The sequence below is a fragment of the Dreissena polymorpha genome, chromosome 14, assembly GCF_020536995.1.
Source record: "Dreissena polymorpha isolate Duluth1 chromosome 14, UMN_Dpol_1.0, whole genome shotgun sequence".
Lineage (NCBI taxonomy): Eukaryota > Metazoa > Mollusca > Bivalvia > Myida > Dreissenidae > Dreissena > Dreissena polymorpha.
In genome coordinates this window covers 1,284,969-1,293,628 of record NC_068368.1, presented here as the reverse complement: position 1 = coordinate 1,293,628, position 8,660 = coordinate 1,284,969, and the positions used below count along the sequence as shown (strand labels likewise).

The following is an 8,660-nucleotide window of genomic DNA, read 5'->3' as shown; positions in this document are numbered from 1 at the left end:
AACAAGATTAATGCATTTATTTGTGTCAGTTTTGTTGTATTATGGTGATAATTTACAAGCATGCATTGGATGAGATACCAATAGTATGTACTTGTTGAAAAATAAAACATACAGTGCATTATTTTCAAAAAAAAATAAAACTACGGAATCCTATTCGGGTGAATTTTTTTTAATCAATCATCATTTATACGTGCCAATCATCCACACATTACATTTCAATGACATGTTAGTGCAGTTTATTATAACTGCAATACATTTAAACATTTTGACGAAGTGTATGCAAAGAAAGCTTGGGTATTTTCATTTAAAGCGTCATCATGAAAGATCCAAAATCTCATTCGTTCTTATATCTTGTTATCTGTGGGATATTTTGCACAGTTAACGATTTTTATGTCTATTTCAGGGCCCAAAACTGAGTTGCATATTCTGCGACGCCTTTATAGAAGATGGACAGCCCACAGTTGTTCTACGCCAGAAAGGATGTGATGCTATCAACGCTTTAGCACATACACTGGGTCTCACCTTCACTGTTATACATGGACAAACCGTACATATAGTGTGTCGGCGAGACTTTTGCAGACAAAAAGAACTTTAATTACTTAGGCGTTCCAAAAACCCTGATCATAATTTGTCAGAAGAGTATAAACGTTTGCGATCGGGCGGTGGATTTGACTTTGAAAAACATTGTTTATTTTGCGGACAAGTCGGGAAAACTAGTGGAAACAAATGGTGATTTGATGTATTTCCAGTTCTAACGTTTGATTTCCAAAATAAAATACGACAACAGTCAATAAACAGAGATGATGAATGGGGAAATCAGGTGCTGGCACGATTGGGGTATGCACACGATTTACCAGCTGCAGATGTACTATATCATCAAACGTGCAGTGTTAACTTTCGAACTGGACGACAAAACAGCTGTCGAATGGGCTACCAGAAAGAAAGCGACACTGATTGGTGAAGACACAGACTTATTGGTGCTCCTGTGCTACCATGCAGTGCTAGAGGACAATGACATAGTCTTCCGGTCTGACAGACACGTTGGTCTAACACGAAAAGTTAAGGTTTGGAGTGTAAGAAAAACCAAAACTGTTCTGGGTAAACGCATCTGTAATTTACTTCCAGCTGTGCATGCCTTAACAGGGTGTGATACAACTTCGCGAATTTTCGAATTGGCAAAGGGGCCGCGTTGAAAAAAGTGAGATCATGTGAAGTGTTACAGAATGACATAAGCCACTTCCAGGAATGCATACATCAAGAACAAGTGACGTGCGTAGGTGAGAGAATTATAGTAGCACTATATGGCGGGTCAAGCGTTGAAAATTTAAACAGCCTACGCCTGCGACTTTTCACGGAAAAGGCCATCAACAACCGCAAAACTGTGGAAATCCATACCTTACCACCTACATCTGCTTCCGCAAAGTTTTACTGTCTTCGCGCCCGTCTTCAAATAGGAGATTGGATAGTAGAGTCGACACAAGATCCATGTTGCTGGGAATGGAAGCTGGATAATGGGCTCTTTGTTCCAATCAGGACAGACATGCCGCCCGCACCATCAGAACTCGTGGCAATCATCAGATGGAAGTGCAAAACGAACTGTGACACGAACTGTGACAGTAAGCGGTGTTCGTGCAAAAAACATGGACTTGAGTGCTCCATAGCGTGTAAAAAATGCAAAGGATCGAGTTGCTCGAATAGTTTGCAAAATGAACTGGACGTATCTGATACCGATGTATAAAGTGGACAATGTACTATATTTGGTTAACAGTCCGCGGGTTTGCCCAAGGTCAAATTCTCAAGGTCAAGGTCATATCACTAAATTCCATTTATGTTTATTACATATGTATTACTCTAAACATGCAAATGCAGTGTCACAAGTTCGCATCGCGAGGAACATACAACAACGACAAATATGTAAAGAACCGTGTACATAATATTCATTGTTATTTCTAAAAAAACTCTCAAAATGTCATATTTTAGAGGCAAAAAACTACTTTTTGCTCTTGATCTATCAATGGCGATTTTTTATACGTAATAGATAGCATATGCAAGAGTCCAAATCACTAAAAACATTTTCTGTTGCAATTTGTTTGAGGTTCGGTAAAAAAATCGAATATCGGTCCTGGACTATAACAATAATAATATTTCATACCAAACGTATCTAAAAAGTCAGTCTCAAATAACGTTAATTTAGTTATCAAAGCCGTAATACCGAGATTCATTTAATTCAATTTGTAAAAAGCAAGAAGTCGGTTTTTAGAGAATCACATTAACTAAACTAGATCATATTGCACATATAAAGTTCATAAGTTTAAGTAGACTGCTTAGTTTCAACGCGTCCAAGTAGTTCAAAAGTTCAAAGACAATCAGAACACAAGATGTTCGTTATTACAAAGGATAATATAATTAACCATTGTACATAAACATCACAGAGTATCTATTTAATATCTCTCGCTAAAATAGCCTGATGAATAAGGCGAATACAGAAAACGCAAATATATTTCCTCAATGACGAATTTTTAATGGTGGTAAGATATACCCCTAAAGGTTTAAAAAAAATCGATCAAGCATTTTACATTCCAGACAAGGTTATTCTGCTTGCGTTTAGCCTAATTGTGTGCCCCAGCTGTGTCGGCGGAAACAAATAACATTTTACGAATTTACAGAGACACGCATTAATGAGATCATTATACATTTCGAAACTGTGTTAACAGAGTATTGCAAGTGAGTATTGCTGTATATGTAACAACTCGCGTTTCTTTCCAAACTGCTCTCAAGGACAACACAAACATGAAGCAAGCCGCTTACTTAACTCATTGCAGCGATTAACTTCCTAGTCGCAACAAATACCGAAACGAAATTCGTGCAAATAAGGAATGTTAATCAGTTTATCATACCTGACTTCAAAAATAATAGAGCAATCTTATAAATGAACATGAATTTTTTCGCTTGTAGTCAAAAATGTAATAAAATTCAAAACATAATTACTTTATAACAAAATCAATGTTATAATTGATTGTCATAAACTTGACTTCTTTTTTATATTATCTTATGACAATACATATTTGATAAATTATGATCAAAGACAGTGCAAAATCTTATCAAGATGTTTGCCATATCGTATGTTTGGGAACTGAAGTTAGGACTGACTTGTGAAGGTTTGAAAAAGCATTTTCAGATAAATACGATGGAACGTTACAGACCCTTTAACATGTGAGCACTTGTGAACAAATTGTTTTCTAGCTTATTTAGGTCAAGTATTCACAGAAAGATACATTAAATTTGAATAATTATATAAAATTCAAGTCGGAATAAATTTGGAGCAATGAAATGACGTGCAGCAGAAACGAAGACAGACTTTGTGGATTGTATTATTTCTCAAGCCTTTACAAATAACGTTCGCAATTTTCAAAAACGTACATATTTGGCAGTGCTTAATATGATTGAAATCAAAAATATCATTCTGGAAACTGTAAAGTTTGATTCGATCGTACTATTATTTTGCATAAATGGAAAAATAGTTCTTCCGTAACATGATGACTTAATGTTCTTGGGTTGACAAGCTGACATTGATATGTGTGGTGCTCTGTAAAAAAGGGGTTTAATGATTGTGCGTAAAGTGTCGTCCCAGATTAGCCTGTGCACTCCGTATACGCTAATCAGGAACAACTCTTTCCGCCTAAACTTAATTTTTGCTAAGAAGAGACTTTCTTTAAATAAAAAATATCATATTAATTTGTTTTTACATCTATTGCATTTGAAATTGAAACGTGTCTAGTCAATACATTTTGATCATTTTTTTTATTTGTATAATGTACGAATAATGTTACAATTTACGTAATCTTGATATCTGTCGTTTGTAAATTATATCAGTAAAGAACATGTTAGCATCAAGTTTAAATATGGAATATTAACTTGCGCCCGAAGAGAAGAAAAATCACATACTTATTTTCAGACCAATAAACTTGAGTTTTAAGTAAACATTAGGTAAATGTTATTATGTTGCTTATAGACAATCATTAAACCCCAAACAAAAATGAATATTTTAAGTTTTATTATCCATCTACATTACATTTTCTTTGTACACAGTGCAATATGATATTCCCCGGGAAATTACCATGCCAGTCAAAACCCAATATCCGCCTGTCTTGGATGTGACAGAACACGCAAGAAATTATGCGTTGATCAGCTATTTCTGCAATTAAGTTCTATTTTCATTTCATTATTTCTCGCCTTTTAATCAGCGACTCTTCGGACGAAGGTTTGTAAATTGCTTAAATAATGTATTATGTAAATATGTTTGTCAAAGAATGCGTGTACGCAAATCTTATTTCGATAGTATTTGTATAAACTTTTTTTTTTTAAATTAAGAAAAGCGAAAACAATTGCTTAAACATCTTACAAGTTTGGTTGTAGGAACATAAAATTGCAAGTGGAAATAATGAGTTTATCAATCACATCGACTGGAAGGCACTGCAAATGGAAAGCACTTTCAGTATTTAACTATATATACGATATTGCGTGTATGTTTCTTTTAAGTATATTTGTTTATTAACAGTTAACTCTATTTTAGTATAAATCAGATATTTCAGAATTTAAATTAAACAATTTTAACAACAAATAGTTAACCAAACGAAATCTTAAAAATAAATGACCCAACAAACTTCAATAAACTAGTACTGTATTGTAAAGGTTAACTTTTTGAAAGAATAACAAGCGGTCATTAGCTCAATTAAATAGCCTTCCAAACACGCTTCATTTATTATCGATTAGATGACACATTATGGTCAAACGTATCGAAAATAATCACACAAAAATGTTCATAGAAAATTGCTAAGTAAATATAGATTCAAATTCTCAAGATGAAATGTCAAACATGGTAAACTGCACTTATGCTTGTATTTTGTACACCGAGTGGACATTTACACTTACCTTGTCGACCAGAATTTAGAAGCCACCACTTTAAATGCCTGTAGGATAATGATATAGATCTACATGATCCAGTGTCTCACTTTTAAGATGGGCGTTCTAATTGAATTACATGGCCGATAAATCTGAGATTGATTTTTGTGAATCAATCTTTTTTACTTAACGATGCAGACGGAGAAACATCTGATCGTCTTTCTATCATCATGAAATTAAAAATGTATGTAATCTTTCAAAACTGTACTTGTTACGAGTGAGACGGACGTGTCATGTCTAACGTTTATACAATACGAAGTGTTTGGCGGACTTCAATATCATTCTTCCAATTCCGATATTATTCTCAAAGTTTCAATACTTTATTAGACATGCGGTGTATAATGTTCTATTTACTTGTCGTGATAGATAATGAATTCATAATACTGGCTAAACCTCGTAAAGTCGAGTATTCAAGATAAAAATGTAAAACATTTATTTGTTTCAAAGTTAAAATAAGGCAATCACATGAATCAATGTTTTAAATTAAATAAATAATGTAAACTATTTTTTAATGGTTTTGTAACACTGGCAGCTCCAAAATGTGGGGCAGAATCCCAACAAAGGCACTGACAGTTACAAGTTTATTGAGTGGATTTATAATAAATATACGAGCGTTGAAACTGATCTGTAGCTGACCGTCCTGAAAATATACAAATTATCAATACGCATATTTAATAATAAGGTTACAAATTATAGATGGTTACCGTGGTAACCATACTCAATAATTATACATACACATCAAACTCATATTCATCTTTAAAACATAATGGTATGCTGTGTGGTGGTTCCAATCAACATATTAACATACAAATGGCATATTAAGATAACATTAATTATCTTAAAACATAGGTATCCTGAAAACAACACAGTGACAATAACAATAGTGTTTATACATCGTTACTTTGACAAACTGCGCATCTTACTTACGGAGTATAAGCTACTCTCGACCTGGTCTCTCTCAGCCCCTGGGGAGGTTAGCACTGTGACTGCTGTAATATAAATATTTCAAGGTGAAAGTGATGTGCAACAACCAATGTAAAAGTTATTGACAGCCCAAGAGTTTTATCAAAAAGGAAAGAAGAAAATAGAAGCGAGTTGGGCCATAAATGCAGGAAATACACAGGGACAGATACCTTTAAACAAAGATCACCATACCTGGCACAAAGATGTCATAAAACATGCAAGATTCCAATTGATATTTGAACCGTCAATCTCAAAACGTAAAACCAAGTATTATAAACCGGAACTTTTGCGTGTCTAACTAGTCACAACCGATACACCACCTTACATACAAGAAATTGGTTACAAAACACTAATTTTATAGACCTGTTACATTTTCATATATTAAATTGTTGACTGTTTCAAAAACAAGTGATGACGACACTTAAATGGCGACACTTAAACTTAATGTGTTTCATATTATGTTTGTATCGTATTAACATATCTGCACACAACTATGGGGATTTTCGAACACTATTCTCAAACAATTATTTGCAATTATTTAAAACACTAAGTTGATTGATGTTTATTGATGATCACTTTATCTAAACATTTCATCTTGTTTTTAATATATCAACGTTCGATCTGTTGTTTTTTTAGTAAGATGGTATATTCCACCTTTAACTCCACCACATCGTCTACTCCTTCACATTAGTAATTGCACTTCAAAGTCTTAATACCGTATCCTTTTTAGCAATAATTGTTTCCGACCAACGAAGAAGATTACTCTTATGAGAGTAATAAATGTATAAATAAATAGTAATAAATAGTATAAATAGTAATAAATAAATGAGAGTCCGATAAAAAATGTATAGAAATTTGCAATGTGTGCCTCTAAATTGTTCCGTAATTGCTGTCTTATATCTCTTCACATGCGAGTTCGTGAAAAATTATCCGTAAATTAATTGCAATTATTCAGATAATCAATTTATTTAAATAGAATATTATGTTCGTGAATATTCATATCGATGGGATTTATCCTATATCCTTAACATTATATTCATGAAATTTTTAAATGACTTATTAAGGCGATGGCATTTATATAAGTCAAACTATGGGTTGTTTTCACAATCTCAAAGAATGTCGATTATGTCCGTCGGCTCAACTTTTCTTAATTGATAATTTGCTCCAGATCAGTATATATGACTTTCTTTACTTAGAGATAGTAATGGTTTATGACTTTGTGTTCCATGTCTATATTGGTATCGCAATTTATTTTTTCCAGCGAAAGGTGCTAGAAATACTTGCTATTTGCAATTCTTCAAAGATCTCCAGACTGTAAACAATTCCTCACTATTGACTATATATTGACTTATTATAAAACCTATTACCCTACTGACCTTTAAGCAAGATTCATTTGTCAATTCTGAACCTGAAAATGTTTGATGGACAAGTCTTTAAAACATCCAACAGTCATATGTGCTACTGAATTGAACGTTTTGGTTCGTTGTTCTGACTGTAGTTTACTTTCTAATAAAATAATTGGAGTTATAATATAGGAAGTTACGTAACGTGTAGTTGTTAGTGACAGAAATTTATAATAACAGGTGCAAACAAAAAGATCTACAAAGTCATTACGATATAGTAACAATATTCAATAAGCACTTCTCATGTTAACCATTTTCTGATACAATTATCATTTGACCCTCGGTAGCTTTACCCGTATCTGCGTTTTATTCTAGATATAAATGGTCCATGTGTTGTAAACTAATTTGAATTTTTATGTGGCCCTATGAAGGTGACCGTTTGGAGATACGTAAGTTATTGCCCTTAACATATAAGGGTTTATTACTAAACCCACTTTTAAATATTGTTTTAATGCCACTCTGGGGGGATCTCTCTTTTCCATAGCCCAATCCTCCTTAAGTTCCATACAGACAGGGTCTTATGTTGGAGCATTACGGCTATATTCCCTGTCTGCAAGTGTTCAACATTGAGCCACATACATAAACTTGTACTCATTAATTTTTTAACAACTCAATACTCAATTGCAATATTAATATATAATTGAGAGTTACACACTCTATGTGATATCATATATTGTCTTTTTTTTCCTTTCCTTCTCATATAATTGCATTTGCACATGCAACTTCACTCTACATTTGAGAGCTGTTAAATCAGGCTCTGGCATCCCTATTAATAAATGTTCTTAGATATAAACATATCTCTCTTATGATTAGATCTTGTTGTTTGGCGTTTAGTTTAAACTTTAAACATACACATAAAAATGGTACTTGACTATGCATGTAAACATATTGTGGCAATGTTCAACCACTTTGTGATCTGGAAAACCCTCAAATATTATTATATTGTTACACAAACATATTACACATCTGTGTATTCCTTTTTTCTATAATTAATATATTAAAATAGTCCTATTTGGATTCAAATTTTTAAACCACAAATCACAAAGTCTAAAGACTCCAACAAACCCATTGCAGTATATACTGAACAGTGGGTCTGGTAATGATGCTGCCACATACAACAGTATGTGTGTTTTCACCATCTTTACTTATAAAAATTGGGCTATTCTTTCTCTCTCTCCTCCTTAAAAAACAATACAAAGAATAACATACAATAACAACATCATATGAATGATATAAATTATTAATAATTACAGTAATGTAACAAAAACATAGTAATCTAATACTATAAAACAACTCCAAGTTCTTTTGGATTAACTCATTCTTGTTCTTTCA

The 8,660-nt window shown here is 33.0% G+C and overlaps 1 long non-coding RNA gene across 1 annotated transcript; it reads right to left on the bottom strand.

Moving 5' to 3' along the window:
- Positions 1–5,529: 5,529 nt before the first annotated feature.
- LOC127856919 (uncharacterized) lies at positions 5,530–6,293 on the bottom strand. Its single transcript, XR_008038237.1, has 3 exons — positions 6,118–6,293; positions 5,890–5,951; positions 5,530–5,602 (listed from the first exon to the last, which is right to left on the bottom strand). It is a non-coding gene; the product is annotated as an uncharacterized LOC127856919 (long non-coding RNA).
- Positions 6,294–8,660: the final 2,367 nt, after the last annotated feature.